At 40.2% G+C, this 18,058-nt stretch overlaps 1 protein-coding gene across 11 annotated transcripts in view; it reads left to right on the forward strand.

Annotated features, from left to right (window-relative positions):
* The window catches only part of LOC113024783 (teneurin-3), a 439,740-nt gene that overhangs the window by 82,467 nt on the left and 339,215 nt on the right, over positions 1-18,058 (forward strand). For all 11 annotated transcript variants that reach the window (XM_026172107.1, XM_026172108.1, XM_026172106.1 and 8 more), the window contains one exon: positions 15,834-15,908. The gene's annotated coding sequence lies outside the window, so the exon portion shown is untranslated. The remainder of the gene's footprint in view (positions 1-15,833; positions 15,909-18,058) is intronic.

Raw genomic sequence — 18,058 nt, forward strand, 5'->3', positions numbered from 1 at the left:
AGTGTAGATGTACATGAAAAAAACTACTCAAAAATAAATTATGAGCATTTATTAAATAATAATGCTCCATAAATAAAAGAAAAGTATGTTGTTTTTGTCCATAACAAAAAGCTCACAATTGTGCAGTCAAAATGTAAACTAACAGACGCTGAGCATAATAACAAAGATTTCACAGCTGCTCTGTTCCCAACTTCTACTGTGTGACTGACAGCCTGGAGTTTGAAATCCGCTTCAGGTGCCATTTATGGTCCTTATACACACATAATACGGTAATATTACGTTGAAGCACAGTACGTATCACTCCGCGAGGCTCCTCGGTAGCCGTAATGCTCCGACAATCCATCAAGCGGTGCTGCTCCGTAGCTTACCAAAGTTGTACTAAAACATTTTTTGACAGATTGCTGAGCGCCGTGTTCCACATAAAATCGGTTCGGGGTCATCAAGCACAACCAGAATTCATACATAAGGTGTGCTGTCAACTTTTGAGAAAATGAAAGGATTTTAGGCTGTGCAGCCCCTGTGGGCTGCATGGCGTTAGCGTGGTTAGCTCGTTAGCTCGTTAGCGTGGTTAGCTCGTTAGCACGTTGACGCCGTCCAGCCCCACGCACGGATGCGCAGTAACTCGTTAACGGAGATTTGCCGTGTCCATCTTGTCGCTACCTGCAGGTGAAGCGATGGGGGAGGAGGGGGAGTTGTGTTCAGTGAAGGAGAGGCGAGGCGGAGTAACGTTGCGTAGAGACAAAAGTGGACGAAAGAGAGGCAAACTTGTGGCTCCACAACTATAATTATAACGTATATATCGATATAAAGGATATTGTCACATCTTATATCTCGTATAAAAATATATCAATATTTTTAAAAAACTCGAAATATCACCCAGCCCTAATTCATGGTATAATTCTCAAAAACGTAGCTTCAGTGTTGCTAACTTAGCGACTTTGTCGCTATATTTAGCAAGTTTTTGGACCCCCCCAGCTGCTGTCAGAGCAGGAGATGCTGACCCCAACGTGTCCAAACTGCAAATGAATCACGCATGAGCGAAGCCGCTGCTCCCGTCCTGACTGTAACGCAGTCAGTTCTTCTTTTACTCTTACTTTTTTTAGATCACAAGGTTTAAAACTACTTAAACACACAGACACACACAAAAAGTAACTCCACCAGAGTGCCTGCTTCGGGTCACTTTTGCCAGCACCAAGCCCGGATAAAGGAGCAGGGTTGGAATTGTGACATTAAAGAAAACAATAACTGCTAAAAGAATTTAATTTGTAGTTCTAAATATATTCTAAATACATTTTTACTCACTTTATGTCTCTTTCACAATGTTATTTCTCTCTCCTACAACATATGTCACAATTACATAAGCATAACCAATTATGCAAAATATTCAATGACGTTATTTAGCAACTTTTAGGACAGCCAATAGCGATTTTCCTTCCTGAGGAGTTGGCATCACTGCGTAGCTTAAAGCAGATAAATGGAGAGGAAATGGCGTGTCACAAATTTAGAGGATCATCATTTAGCCTGGAGAAATAGTTTGCTGCTTTATAAGAAAGCCCTCCGCAAAGCCAGAACATCTTACTATTCATCACTGATTGAAGAAAATAAGAACAACCCCAGGTTTCTCTTCAGCTCTGTAGCCAGGCTGACAAACAGTCAGAGCTCTGTTGAGCCAACCATCCCTTTGACGTTAACCAGTAATGACTTCATGAACTTCTTCACAAATAAAGTTTTAACCATTAGAGAAAAAATGACTTATAGTCATCTCACAGTTGTAACATTATCTACAGCTACTCTTAGTACCATTGAGTCTTTTTCTCCAATTGATCTTTCTGAGTTTCTGAGCAAGTAGTGCTTGTTTCTAACTAAGAAACCTCAGGTATTGTCAGAAGAATATTTTGTTAGCTAATTCTTTTACTTTTCTACTAAAGAGGCAACTATCCAATACCAGCTTCTTCACCTTATTTAGTAGAGATGAAAAGGAAGACCACTACCACTAGAATAGAGAATACAGTGACCAATCCCTAGTCCTGAGCTGTACAACATCACACCAGTAATACTCTAATTTGGGGGCATTTATCAGTCTTGCTTAGGCTTCTCTTGTGCTAGGGTCAGGGCATCATTCATACAATAAAATAATGCTTGAAAGTGTCATTCAAACACTATTTTATCATTCTACTCTGAGCTGTACAATTTAGGGAAATTGAAACAACAAAATGTCCCAGATAACTTTTAGAAAGGTTACATTTTTTTGTTTTTTCTTTTTCTTCTGTTTCAGAGACCATGCAGCTAAACCATCTGTTAGGTTAACAATTGTCTTGTCCCTTATTTCCTTCTGCAGTCTTTGGACAGGTGAACATAATAACAGATATTACCAGAGAGACCTTATAATTTATAATTAACACTTCAGCCGCACTCCCACATAATTAAACATACAGTGCGACCCCACATTTCCTCCATTTCTGCTGGAAAAATGGGAAATATGTGCAGCATAACGGAAATTATTTATAAAGCAAAAACAGAGTATAATCTAATGAGCTTCAAGGTCAATATCTGTGATGATGACATTTATTCTTCAGCAGCTTGAGTGTCATCAAAGCAGCATGAACATAAGCATCTGTTTAATTTCTTTAAGTAGTCTTCAGGAATAGTTCTCCAGGCTCCTTGCGATAGCTCTTCTGTCCAGGTTGTCTGCCTCGTGTTGGATTCTTGTTTAATAATATTGAGGCGTGAGCTCTGCAGAAACTAATCCATTACTGATTATGTTTTTTTAGTCCAGCAGTTGCATCAGGGCACACAAGGCAAGCATGTAAAAATAGACACCAGTTAAAACATGCCAAATCTTTCTCCTTTCATCCATCATTCATTCTTTACGTTATTGTTCAGCAGCATTTTGTCTATTGTCTCTGGAAGCAGAATTAACACCGACTGATAACAGAGCCCTCTGCAGGGTGTATAGCTCATAGCATGTCAGGCTCAGAGGCAAGCAGTTCACAGCTATGTTTTTGTGCATTATTATAGTATTTCAATTCAATTCAATTTTATTTATATAGCGCCAAATCACAACAAAAGTCGCCTCAAGGCGCTTCATATTTGTGGGTAAAACACAGAATAACATCTCTAAGAAATCGCTGGGTTGTCCAAATGCACAGAGTTTAACCAGCTGTTTTACTAACACACCACATTAATTATTAATACCCTGTAGATACAAACATGGCACACACTGCTCAAGTACTTGAATTCGAATGCTATTTATTTAAATAAATACATTTAATATGTTTAAAAAAGATGTAAGCCTGAGCTGAATAAAATCTGTTGTGGTCCTCACAGTACAAACACTGCAAACCTGTATATATGATGCATTATGTAGCACAGACAGAATATAAAGTGCTTAAAAACACTTTAAAAACCTACCATGCTGAAACTTTAAGCTGCTGCCTATCTGAAGCTTTTCAGATAGTATGCATTCATAATTCCATCAATTTTGACAAGTCCCTCAACAGCACTGGCTCAAATGCATCGGCAGGCAGATCCTGGACATGTTTTTCACTCACTGTTGTACCGCTCTCCTGACCTCACCTGTTTTGATGATGGTTAGGTGAACCGTGGATGTATCTCTCAGGTCTTATGTCAGGTTTTTGATTTTTTTTTTTCTATTTCTTAAGGATATGACTTTCAAATACTGTTCATCTACTGTTGATCATTTTTTCACATCTTTTGTCCTCAAGTGTTTTTTAAGGACACACTGCAAGCCATACCCAGATATATGTTGTCAGCTAATAGCTCTTTGTGAATTACCTTAATACCGTAAAAATGTGCAAGAAGGTCTGCGTCCTTAGAAAGCAATATATAAATAAATAAGGCGTGGCTTGAGACTTTTGCTCAGTACTGTAGACGTAAAACACACACATATACTACTCTCCATCCATCAGTGACAAGATCCTCAACATCCCAATGCATAAACAGTAAAATCAGAGTGATATAGGGATATAAATCTGACATTTATTCATATATCATGAGAAGCAGCCTTTTCAAGTTTTTGAGGAGAGCTTTTTCACTTCCATGTGTTTAAATCAGATGGTGCAGTAGCAGACCTTGTTTTAGGGACAATGGAGGTGCAGTGTTTGGAACTATTTAACAAACATCACATTAACCGTGTTGTTTTTGATTCCTTCCTCCTTTTTTCTTTTTTCTTTTTTTTTTTTTGCAATTAAGAGACAGATGGATTTTGATTCCAGTGTAGGCGAACTGTAAGGTGATAGAGGTGTCATATGTTAGAGTTGGAGAAGTGATAGGACGACATGAGCCTCATTATCACTGCTAGAATGCCAAACGCTCTGGGGATCTCCTCTCATGCCTCAAATGAAACCTTCAGACTTATAATACATAACATTTCTGTGTTCATCTACATGTCATAATATACTGAAGTAACTATGATGGACACAAAAGATCAAAGTTTTTAACATATTTCTGCATTTTAAATATTATTTTTATCATCATCATCATTAGTAATAGTAGTAGCAGTAATATTAAGCAAGTGAAATATTTTAAAATCAACAAAGAAAACATTATTGTAGGTTTTCAGTCAGCCAAATGATGGCAGTCTTGGGATTGTGTTTCACGTTTCATACAAATATTACACCTTTCATTTCAGAACTGTTCAGAACAATTTAAAATGGCAATACAAAAATACATATGATTAGCTACTTTACAGAAGTACAGTGCATGAGGTATGAATGGTTGCAGAGCTGAATCAGTCAGTCGGAGAAAATGCTCCACTGCTTTTTGAGTAAGTGATTCAGCGGGTGGTGAGGATTATCCCTGATGGATAACATCATTCTATATTGTTCTGTGACCTGTCCACAACTTCAAATGTGTGCAGTTGACAGTCAATCGCAAAACTAGCTGTTGTTGTCAGCAGCTCTGATGCTGTTCCTCCAGCACATCACAGCAAAGTACACTGCACTTACCTTAGAAAATAGAGCCTGCTCACTACTGCATTGATACAGCCTCTGTAGTGGTCTTCCATTTCAGCCAGTCAATGTGGGTGCCAAGGCACTTGTGCTCCTCCACCACATCAACAACCTGCCCCATGATAAGGCCTTGTGGCTGTCCTTTTCCATCTGATGTCAGTCAGCATCTCTTTAGTCGTACTCACATTCAGAAGCAGACCACTCAACAAAACCGTCTCCTGCTGCCATCACTTCCCCATCAAATCCAGACACTTCAGAATCATCTGAGAATTTTTGTGTGGTTAGGAAAATGCATTCCAATCCAGACCTTCAGTGTTGTCCGTAGCCTCATTTGACCAATGTCCTAACAACAAGAAATGTCATTTAATGAGCCTAAACTACTTCTGGGGCAGTGGCACTCTGTATATTTGTATGGATTTAGCTTTAGTTACAGGTTTAATTTCTGTTGTCTCAACTGGGTCAGTTAACATATAGTTAAAAAGCCAGTAGTAATGTCTCTTCACTGGAAATAAGGGGCCAATTCCAGCTTCTGACAATGCAGTGAGACAACTGTCAAGTCCAGACTTTTCCACCAGATTGCCCGAAAGAGAAGAGTATTGTGTTTTGTCAATCCAGAGAAGAGGTCTCCTCTGCTCTGTGGCTGTGCGCCTTATGCCACTGCATCTGATGGTTTGCATTTCACTGATGTAAGACTTTAAACTGCTCGGCCATGGCATCTCAAAGTACTACGTTTGGAAGTCTGTAGACTCTGGAGAAAGTTGTGGACTATGCATCTCAGCATCCACTGATCAAGGTCTGTGATTTCACGTGGCCTACTCTTTCATGGCTGAGCTGCTGTTGTTAGTACCAAGGAAATTTCACAACTGGAAAAACTAAACTTGTTGCACAGGTTTTGTCCTATCATGGTAGCACACTAGAATTCAGTAGCTCCTAAAAATGCTCATTCTTAAACTTTTATAGAAGCAGTGTGCGTGCCTAGGTTCTTGATGTTGTACACCTGTGGCGACTGAAGTGATTGAAACACCTGAATTGCATGGTTTGGATGTTTGAGTGAATACTTTTAGCAAGCATAGTGTATGCTGAGCCTATACTGTCAGACTCTATTGGATCAATATGTTAATGTACTTCCTATTCCTGTTGCTGCACATAGTTAAAATATTTCAGGTAGCCAGGCCCCTGTAGTCGGTGAGGGGGAAGGTAGCTTAGCAACCATTAGCTGTCATCCAGCTGACTGTTCTGTGAACTCACACCCAGGAGGCGCAGATGTGACAAAACTACAGGTAGGAGTGGAGGGGTATTATGCAAACAAAAGAAATCTTATTGAAGATTTCATCACCTTTTCTTCAAATAGTAACTATTTTACCACAAGTAGTGTTGGTGGTCTTGGCAATAATTAGTGTTTTTAAAAAATACACTGTACTCTAGATTCCATACTTTTAACATTGGAATTTTAACAGTAGTCTTAAAATCAGGAAATGCGTGAAAGCTGAACAACAAGCACTAAAATGAGAAAAGCAAAACAGGATTTTTTTATAACAGTGTTCTGTGATTTCTTTCTGTCAATTATTCCTCCAAAGACTGTACTGTCTTAAGATCACATTCGATTCAATGTAATTCAATTCAATTTTATTTATCCAGCGCCAAATCACAACAACAGTTGCCTCAAGGTGTTTTATATTGTACAGTACACCCTACAATAATACATACAGAGAAAACCCAACAATCATATGACCCCCTATGAGCAGCACTTTGGCAACAGTGGGAAGGAAAAACTCTCTTTTAACAGGAAGAAACCTCCAGCAGAACCAGGCTCAGGGAGGGGCGGGGCCATCTGCTGTGATTGGTTGGGGTGAAAGAAGGAAGACAGGATAAAGACATGCTGTGGAAGAGAGACAGAGATTAATAACAAGTACGATTTAATGCAGAGAGGTCTGTTAACACATAGTGAGTGAGAAAGGTGACTGAAAAGGAAAAACTCAATGCATCATGAGAATCCCCAGCAGCCTACACCTATTGCAGCATAACTAAGGGAGGATTCAGGGTCACCTGGTCCAGCCCTAACTATATGCTTTAGCAAAAAGAAAAGTTTGAAGCCTAATCTTGAAAGTAGAGATAGTGTCTGTCTCCTGAATCCAAACTGGAAGCTGGTTCCACAGAAGAGGGGCCTGAAAACTGAAGGCTCTGCCTCCCATTCTACTCTTACCCATATGGAAAAGATTTATATAAATCTTATAAAGTTTGTATCTGTCTTGTGTGAAACTTGAAAACAATATATGAAAGTAATGAGAAAGTGGCCACTTTCATGAGTAAATCATATAAGCCTTATATGATTCACTATATGAAGTAGGCCACATCTTATGCAAGTCTTTCATAAGTTTTTACTATTTCTTTTCCATGAGGTGGAGAAATGAGGTGATATGGTACTACAAGGTCATTAAGATAAGATGGGCCTGATTATTTAAGACCTTGTATGCGAAGAGCAAGGGTGTGAAGCCGAGTCTCCAATTCAGTAATCCTGGCCTCCAGAGCTGCAAACATGCTACATTTGTTACAAGTACCATTACTGCTAAAGGAGGCCGAGGAGTAACTAAACATCTGACACAATGAGCAGGAAAGTGCAGGAGGGACAGGTGAAGAGGCCATGCTGCTAAGCTAAGCTAGCGAAACGGTAGAGACACAGTGAGTGAATACTGTGACTATAAATTAGGTAGTGAGTACACAGAGAGTGTGCTTCGGATTCACACACACATTCACACACTGGCGATAGCAAGCTACATTGTAGCCACAGCTGCCCTGGGGTGCACTGACAGAGGCGAGGCTGCCGGACACAGGCGCCACCGGGCCCTCTGACCACCACCAGTAGGCAAACACGGGGTTAGTATCTTGCCCAAGGATATTTGGCATTCAGCCAGGATGCAGCCTGGGATCGAACCACCGACCTTCTGATTAGTGGCTGACCTACTCTGCCACCTGAGCTACAGCCACCCCACCAATTACATTGCTAAGGAGATAAGCTACTCAAAAATACTATTGTGTGTTGGAACAGGAACAGGAAGTGATACTCTACCGCAGAGAGCGCGAACACCATCACATCTGGACATAAACTGTGATATTTGGGGTCTAGAAGTCGTTGACCTTCTGTGAGGGGCTGGGAGAGCTGTCTGAAGTGTCATCCAATGTGTGACAAAAGAATCCGCTAAAATGCTAATGACACGCTTGGCTCTCTTACCTTTATGTAAAGGTAAAGGTAAAGGTATTGACACTTTTGGAGTGTCCCTTTCAGAGCGTGAAAGGAGAGTTATGATGCATGCTCGATCATCCAGTTAAAGCAATCCCAACTGAATCCAGCCCACCGACTGTACAATGGGCTGTGAGGTCAGTTCCTAGATCATTAATATGCAAATTGTTATGACCACTGATCAACAACCACTGATCAAAGACCATGAGTCCCATTCACAGAGAGTTGAATGGCTGCAATCACAGCATTGTAAGATGGAGGCAGATGTACCCTTGGGCCCCCTCCTCGATTCAGAGATGGTCTTTCCCTTTTCACGTAAATGGCCTCCTTGACTCAAACCAGCGTTCCTCCCTGTCCAGGATGTTACATCCTCATCATTGAAGGAGTGTCCACTGGCCTGTAGGTGTAAATAGACTGCAGAGTCCTGGCCTTACAAGGTGGCTCTTCTGTGTTGTGCAGTCCGCTTAGAAAGAGGTTGTTAGGTTTCCCCGAGCGTACACTATGTTACTCTGTTTGTGTCGGGGGACCCGATCCTTGGGGTGGACCAATTTTTGGCACAGCGTGTTTTGGGGTTTAAAAGCCACAGAGACCTGGTGTTTAGAAAAATGTGTCTCAGTTGTTCCGATACTCCTGACATGTACGGGATCACTACAGGTTTTCGCTTGGGCAGTGGTTGTCCTTCTCTCCTGGATCACCTGGAGCTTTCTTTAGGAGCCTTCCCAGACTCACAGTCTAAGAAGGCTAACCTGCCACTTTTCATATCCTCCCTGGTGAATTTGATGTTGATGTGTCAGTCCATCGAGTTAATGTGATCAGCGAATTGTGGTACATCCTGAGATTGGATTTCCACCCAGGTGTCATCCACATACCTGAACCAATGGCTTGGTGGTGTTCCAGGGTAGGATAGCAAAGCCCCCTTTTCCACTTCTTCCATGTACAAATTGGCCACGATGGGTGAAACTGGGAGCCCACGGCACACCCATGTTTCTGCCTGTAGTACTGACCCTTGTATGTGAAGTAGGTGGAATGAAGACACAGTTCAAACACACTTGGTCGATGCTGAGAGTGGTCCTGTTGCTGAGGTTGGTGTCATCCTGTAATCTCTTACACACTACCTCCAACGCTTCCGTGACTGGGATGCAAGTGAAGAGAGATGTAACATCGTACGAGACCATGGTTTCAGCTGCCTCCATAATGACATCTCTCACCTTCTCAACAAAATCCAGGGTGTTCTGGATGTGGTGTTCAGAACTGCCCACCAACAGGTTGAGGATTGAAGCCAGAAACTTTGAGATGTTATAGGTGACCGAGTTGATCATACAGACGATTGGTCTTGAAGGTGCACCCTGTTTATGTGTCTTTGGTAAGCCGTACAGACTTGGTGTTAATTCCCCTGGTATGAGGTCCGGTCAATATCATTGTCTTGTTCTAACTTCTTCATACAATCCATCACGCTCTTCCTGTAAACAATTCCTGGGTCTCCTTTCAAGGACTCATAACTATTTTTGTCACTGAGCAGTATTTTGTTACTCAGAGGCTCTTGACTAAAGAGCTCATTTGCAGACCTTTAAGCGTAATCCTGTTTTGTCTGCATCTGAGGCTGAATGGTTCCTGTAATCAGTCATCTTACATGCTGTTTGCTCAGCATTTGTCAAAGCTGGGAAGGCACCTAAAGAAAGCTCCAGGCAATCCAGATCCCTTATGTGTCCTTATGTCTGATTATGTGTCATGTGTATACAAATACAAATGGTTCAAAGCCATCCTCAAAGTCATCCTCTTTCTTTTCCTATTGTATTTTAAATGTATGCAATCCATAAAATATTAGTAAAGATATCTATGTAACACCTTTTACTGCGAAGCCCCGCAAGGGACACTAGAGAAAAAGAAAGAAAGAAAAGAAGTACTTTTGCAAGATCCCAAGTTACTTTTGCGAGATCACGCAAACGTTTTGCGAGATCCTGTTAAAGAGTTTTTCTCTTCTTTTATCTTACTTCTGTTGGTACCAATACACTCAGAAAAATTATGGTTCTTAAATGGTTCTTCAGATGTCTTCATGGTTCTTTAAAGAACCATCATATGTCAAAGAACCTTTTTATTTTGTGGATGGTTCTTCAGCTATTACAAATGGTTCTTTAAAGAACAAACAGTTCTTCATCCTTAGCTATCTATATGCTATATGCCAATATTTATGCCATGGTGTAAATGGCATAAATATTTATTCACTATAACAAGGCTGTGAATTATACTGTGTGTTTTCTTTGTGTGCATGTGTGTGCGAAGGGGGAGGGCGGATTACCTGGCAATTACCCTTTAAGAGAAGATGGTAGGAAACTGAATATTCAAATAAAATTTAGAAATAATTGCTTAAAAATATACTGGTGGCAGGGGTGGGGGGTGAAAGCCTAAAGACCCTAACCCCCCCCCCCCCACACACACACACACACACACACACACACACCCCTAACCCCGCAAACCCATTATGAATATGGTGAGTTAACAAACAGTTGACACAATACACACATTCAAATACTGTACTTTAGTTTTAAATTTTAATAAAGCATTACTATTTTCTACTCCAAGGCATTACTTTTGAGATTATTATATATTTTTGAAAATATAGCATAATGATAATACTAGTTATTGTAAACTTTACAAACCACCCAGCAGTATGTAAAGTCAAATTATAAAATACAAGTAAATAACAATTGCAGAACAGAATGTCAGTGTAATGAACACACACTTCGTTTTGACAAAGCACAGCTTAGGTAAATGATCTGAGTAGTTGTTCATCACTGAGCAATTTGTTAATATGTGTTTCGAGCCAAATAAATGACAGGGAGAGGGAGAGTGACGTCAGAACACGTCATACTATAACCTCCCGGGAGCGGACGGAGGTTCTTTAAAGAACCATTTTTAAAAAGGTTCTTTGAAAAACCATTAAAAGGTGCCCCAAAGAACCATTTCTTGATGGTTCTTTGGGGCACCTTTAAAGGTTCTTCAATGAACCACTGAAAGAAATGGTTCTTCAAAGAACCATTGTTTGAAAGGTTCTTTGTGGCACCAAAAAAGGTTCTTCTATGCCATAGAATCTATGGCATCAGTCTAAAGAACCACTTTTGGTTCCAGTTGGCACCTTTATTTTTCTGAGTGTAGATCTGTCCAGAGTACTGCAGCTGGTTGTCAAAAAATGCAACCAAAATCACCAGGTCATAGTATGCACTGCGATGAGTGTGTCCCCTTACACCAAGAACTGTGTGTAGTGCAAAGCACTGATTTAATTTTTTAAAGTTTCAGCCAAGCTCAAACTGAAAATCTATAATTCTCTCCCACAGGTTGTTTCAAGGGTTGGACTGGGAGAAAAAATTGGCCCTGACATTTTCGGTCCACGCGGCTCACCATGATTACTCAAATAAATAAATAAATGGATTTAATTTTGTTTGATTATAGATATTGAAACTGCAGCCTGGTGCTACCGTGACGAGTTGTTACTAGTTATTGCTGGTACTACGGTGCAGCATCAGCAGCTCCAACGGGTAATTTTACATATTTTGCTGCCATCTGTTTTTAGTTTCTTTTTCTTTTCCTCTTTTAGCTTTTCAGTGCCACCGTTTCATCACTTCTTCCACACTGAAGTCTATTCTATACAGGGCGTGTTGCTAATAAAAATGAACAAATTGGCTGCTGTCAGCATTGTACAGCCGGTGCACAACAGCCCTTCAACTGACCCATCGGCCCAAAAGTGCGGCATGCCAGCGCGGTTGCCTTTTTATGACTGTTAATACTGTATGAATTCATTAATGCAGGCACTTTGCCGCCTAGAAATCTTATCTGTAAAAATTATGAACAGTGACAAGGGGCAGCCCGGACTGAGTCCAACACTCACCTAGAACAAATTAGACCACATAACATTGCAGAAGGGTGCCAACCAAGACAGCCCTTCAAAATACAGGGCCTTAAAGAACTCAGGGCGGATCTCATTGATATCTGGTTTCAGCATCGCCACCACCAAAGTAAATGGACTGGTTCTTATATAGTGCTCTTCTACTCTATCTGAGCACTCAAAGCATTTTCATGCAACTTGCCCATTCACACAGGCACGCTTTTCTATGTTCTTTCTATGTAAGTGGTTTCTGTCTAACATTCAAACCTGGGTTTACTATCTTGCCTAAGAATATTTGGCATCCAGACTGGAGCAGACGAGGATCAAACCACCAACCTTCCAATTTATCTGCTCTATCACCTGAGCTACAACCACCCCAAAGGCACCAACACTCTTACAGTCGCAGCTCCTTGCAGCAGGCTCAGTAATGGATGTCTGGAGCATGGCCTCTCCGGCATCCTCCTGCCACCTGATCCAGCTCACCACCAGGCGGTGATCGGTTGAAGCTTAGCTCCTTTCTTCACCCAAATGTCCAGAACATACGGCCGCAGATCTGATGATACGATTACAAAATAGATCACTGGCGAACTACCCAAGGGCTCCTCTGCACTTAGGAACATTGTTATGTGTGAACTTGGTGTTTGTTATGTTATCTAACCGTGATGTAGATTCTTAGCAGAAATAACAATTAAATATGCAGCCTGACAAGCTTAACCCACCTTTAGAGGCCAGCTGTAAAGGTTCAGGTGTTTTGGAGGAATTTCCATATATTTGTGATACTGTCTGCTGCCACGTCTATTAATGCTTTTCATGATCTGGCCACAAACTATAGCAATTCCCAGATCTCCTTCAATAGGCAGTTGGGGAGAGTCACAGTATAAAACAGAGCAACCTTCAAGTGCATGCAGTTTAAAGTTTCAGAGTTCGAGTAGGAAGCTCTCAGATTAATATAAATAGCAGCGCCAAGCAGTAAATATATTAAAATATTCATCTGCCACTTTGCTGTTGGGGTTTTTTGAGCCTGCTAACACAAAGAAAACATTTCTATGTCAAACTTGCTTCAACGTACTCCCTTCTAACTTGACTGCAAACTGTGAAATTGCACGTGTGAAGAAAGTTCTTCTTGTATGTTCACTGACTTTTTCCACCATGTATATATATGAAAATATGAAAAACAGAAAAGTGATAACATACCAAATGAAATTCTACTTACTTTGTAGCAGCATATTTAAAGACAAATCAACAGGAGACACAATTTTGAAAGACATTTATGGAACTCTGTCTCAAATTAGTTTATTATCCAGCCAAAAAACCTGGTTTGTGCAGTTTATCTGGAAAGTATACATACATAATTCATTCCTCTCCTCAAAATTCAATATTAAAAATTAAAAACAAAAATATAACACGTACACAAGCAGTGACAGCCTTTGCCACTCAACTGTGCTGTAAGTGCTCTGAATACTTCACTGCATTTAACAAGTGTATCGTACATTCAGACCCTAAACAACAGGCCATGAATTTTCTGGCAGTACACGCAGAAGATATGTTGTTTGTTGCTGGTTAATGTTGATTCTTATGTTGGGTAACTGGTACTGAGTTAATACAATAATGTTCTTTTAGCCATATGAAGACGTTTGGTGATCCCAATATAATTACATGTCAACTGATGCTCTCATTGCTGGTTGCATCACAGAATAGATCCTCACATTCAAAACAAACTTTTATCAGTTTCATATAAAAAGATCTGAGCTGTAGTCATTCATTCAACGTGTGTTCACATTTTACTTTGCAGTCGCTTTTGCTTAACTGATGGTGACATACTGCTAATATTCATTGTAACTTTTATGAAGGAGATGCTTTTCTATGTGGAGTGTTTATGGGGTAAATAGTTGTTTATTCATTTTCATGAAGCAGATTTGGCTGTTGACATGAATTGGTGAGTAAATACAAATCCCTCTCTGCACTCTAAAAGCTCTTGTGTTGATTAGTGAGAGGGTAGGGAGAGCTATAGAAGAGTGGGGGCGTGGGGAGTGAGGAATTTGTTTACCGCACACTTTCCTCCCTCAGATCTGATTAGCTAAATGTCACATTGAATAGTTGAACCTCTCTCGTGTGTGTGTTTTTCTATATGCAGACATTTTACCAATGAATTTTTATTTGATGATGTTTTAAAAACTGAAACAATAGCTGTGTGTATTTATCATCATCTCTCGCTTTCTCTGTCAGACCAGGTTGAACAAAGTTCATCAATATCAAAGTTTAGAGGTGGACAAAAGCTCCATCGACTCTATTTAATCTTGACAGACACAAGTGCGCTGCCATGCAAACATAATATAAATTATTGGAAAATGAAATATTCACATTCACTTACAGTTGCTACTGTCACTTATTAGCGACTTTAGAAAAATGAAACCAGATACATTAAACATCTGATTGCAGAAGTAGCATTGTTTATATATGGCATTGTTTTATCTCTTAATTCATATTCAAAACATGAATTCATGACTGAGACCCTGAAACTGACTCGAGAACAGAATGACCTGCTCTGGAAACATTATGAGACAGACTATGTTAGATAGAGATAGACTGGCCAAGTGAATAGAGTGAGGTCCACTGAGGCGCTGACTGTAAATTAGGCTGAGGATGACATAGCTCATAAAGAGCCTTGCTTTCTTCGGGGGTTGGTTGCTCCGTACTGTTATGGGGAGTTCAATTTTATTTATATAGCCCCAAATGACAACACCAGTCGCCTCAAGGTGTTTTATATTATATCATAATAGGTCAAGAAAGAGGATCTTGATGCAGCACAGCAGACACACAGCTCGGTGAATAAACAAAAATAAATGTTTGTAAAAATGCACTGGTTTAACAGAAGCTGGCTGAAAAAGAAACAACAGGTACAGGAGTCCTGGCAAACACAAAACATAGAAACAAGAAGTTCAATAGAAGAGCTCAAGTAACATTGTCATAGTGGAGACTTTGTGCGGGTGGGGTGATGTTAACAGTCTGTTTTGACAGACCGTTCAGATTAGCATTACCTCCACCTTCCAAATATCCTGTCACATTTGACCTCTGCTCTCACGTTTATTTCACTTCTGCCTTTGACTTCAAAATGTGTAACGTCTCTACAGAAAGCGATGTCAAGAGAAAGCAAATGAGCCACCTAGGTAGCTAAAAATACACTGTAGTCAAATATTGTACATGTAAAAAGCCCAAGTTATTCATATCAGCAATTTACAAGTTGTGTTATTCCATGAACCACTCAAATCAAATCAGAGTAAACACCTGGCCTTGTGTTTACAGTTCAAAGTCTGTATTGAATTATATATTGAATGTTTTATTTCAAAGTTAGGTGGTGGTGCACAGGTAGAACCAAAAGAGAGAAATGTTGTTGTTTGGGTGAAACAAAAACGTGTGAAGAATTTTGTTCTGCAGGTTCATTTAAAATCATTTCAACACTTTTCATATAGTTTGACTTTACAACAACAATCTTCACAATAACAGTAATGCCAAAGTTCAGTAAAGTAAAAACACAACTATCTGATTGTGATTAGTCATCAAACTAAATATATTGTGTGTGCTTCACAATTAACACACGATGTGATTAGTTAGAGGCAGTGTTGGCGCAGTCACAGTTGGTGCTTTTGATTGGCTGATGTGTCTGTTGGCACTTCGTCTGCCATCCACGAATTACAGACAACAGGAACGTTTAGCATGTAATGCATGTGTGTCTTTCTGCCCTTAGTCTTGGAACCACAGACGGTGTAACAGGACTCCATCAGACCGGTACCAACCAACCACTAGACCACACAACAAGTCGGTAGGTTCCATTCATATCCTTCATCTGCCTCTCCACCTGTGTCTCGTGCATTTCTAACTGTTTTGCGTTGTCTATTTGTGTTGCGCTTTTTCCTGCCTAAGTTTTCGTTGCTTTCTGTTTTTGTGTTCATTTTTTGCTGAAGTCGTTCTTTCTGTTTCCTGCTTAATCTCACAAGTAGATTATCACCAATTTGCCTTGATTAGGCCATTCTTCCTGCAGTTGAGGCGGGAAGAAAGACAAAAAGCCACTCTGCAATTTGAACACGTGCAAGGAACAAGTGATTGCGATCAATAAAAAAATGAGCAGGGAGAGAACAAGGGTGAAAATAAATGAACAAGTAAATAAATGAATTGCCAATTTCTGTTCTCGTCAAGTGTTTTTTGAAGGCAGCTCTTGAGGAAAAGCTGTTTCCGCTGAAGGACAGCAGTCTCTGTCTGAGTGTGGGTGTCTCTGCCTCTCCTTTCTGTATGTCACTGCACACCCAGGCTCAAGGTGCTTTAGACTGAGGGAGTGTGTGAGTGAGTTAGTTATGGGGAAAAGGAAGGGGTTAGATTGAGGGTTGAGCTGTCTTCCTCTTACATGGCAAATGTGGGATCGGAAACAGCAACACTGGATTCCAATCATTTGACCTGCACACAAAGCAGCATTCACTCAGTTTTAATATCGCTCTGGGTTCTTTGCTAGCTTAGCGTTTATATCCAAGCTGAAGGCTGCGCCATTATTCTCCACCTCCGCACGCCACAATCAGCTCATTGTAGGGTAACTGCAAGTGGAACCGATAAGCAGGATCGGCAAGCAGACTAACAGTTCCAAGAAATGCGACTTTTACTTTTACTACATAAACCAGTTCTAGATTCCCATGCTAAAGCTAACGAGTCCCCACTGTCCTCTGTCCACCATGCTGGATTCACAGCCACAAATGGAGCCACAGTAAGGTCCTTCATAGCTTTATTTTTGTACGTTAGTACTGTCATATTGAGGAAATAAACAGACACTAGAAATCTCTCGTTCTTCTTTAGGCTGAGCAGCAAAAACAGGAGTGTAATGGTTTTAGCTAACTAGCTAACTAGCATCATTAACTAGTTAATGTGGCTAGTAGTATTTGTGTTTGCAGTATGCCCTAATTCGATTTTTTAACATGCATGTTTGCAGACTTAGCCCTTAGCACTGTTACAGTAACAGAAAATACAGAACACTAGCTGACAAATACAGCAGCATAAATACAGTGATCGGTGCTGCTGTGACATCAGTGTTAGGTCTGATTACTGTCAGACATCAAGTGCACGTCTCCTCTCTGTTTGTCCCAGTGTTGTCAGTAAAAGGGCACTTCTTCGCCACAGAACTGTCATTTAATGACATCAGTATATTACACTTTTAATGACACAAAATTAGAGCCTTCCCCAGCACCTTCATACTGGTCTACACGTTTATTATGTAAACAGGAAACTATACCAAGTATGTGTCATGTAGCAAACTGGTTCAGTTGTGAATATTTATGCATATGACACCCATGAATTATCTCACTTTGTGTTTATTTAACTAGCTCTGTGTTCTTTTTCCTTAGCTTTTTTTATAAATAAAGGTGAAAGACATTGTATTGTGTCACTTAAAGAGTACTGAAGTCCCTGCGTGGGAGTCCTGTGGTTCAGAGTGAAGGCTGAGGGCTCAGAGGTGAAATAACAGTCCTCACTGGGACAAACCGAATGAGAAAACCCTACTGACATGTGGACTGACAAGCTAACATTTACGTCACGGCAGCGTCACTGCGATGGCACACAGGGACAAGACTATAAAGCCAACCTTTTCATCTGTAGTGTGTATTTGTGTATATATATAGAAATATATTTGTCATGTTTAGGTTTCTATGCATATTAACAATGTTACCAAATAAGAAATTCACTGTGACTTATATACAGATTGTTTATTTAGTTATTAGTAGTAGTAGTAGTCAATTAATTAATTTTTAAAATATTATTTCTTTCACCTTCACCAGCTCTTGGACTCCAACTACACCCCGGTGACTTTGTCTGTCCTCCTTGTTTATGTCTTCTCCTTCTCTGTGATGAACCTAATTCTGTAGTTTTAGCCCATTTGTTCTGCGCTCTTTCACCAAATGATGTTGTCATGTATGTCTCTGTTTCTCTATAATG

Source organism: Astatotilapia calliptera, chromosome 6, assembly GCF_900246225.1.
Source record: "Astatotilapia calliptera chromosome 6, fAstCal1.2, whole genome shotgun sequence".
NCBI lineage: Eukaryota > Metazoa > Chordata > Actinopteri > Cichliformes > Cichlidae > Astatotilapia > Astatotilapia calliptera.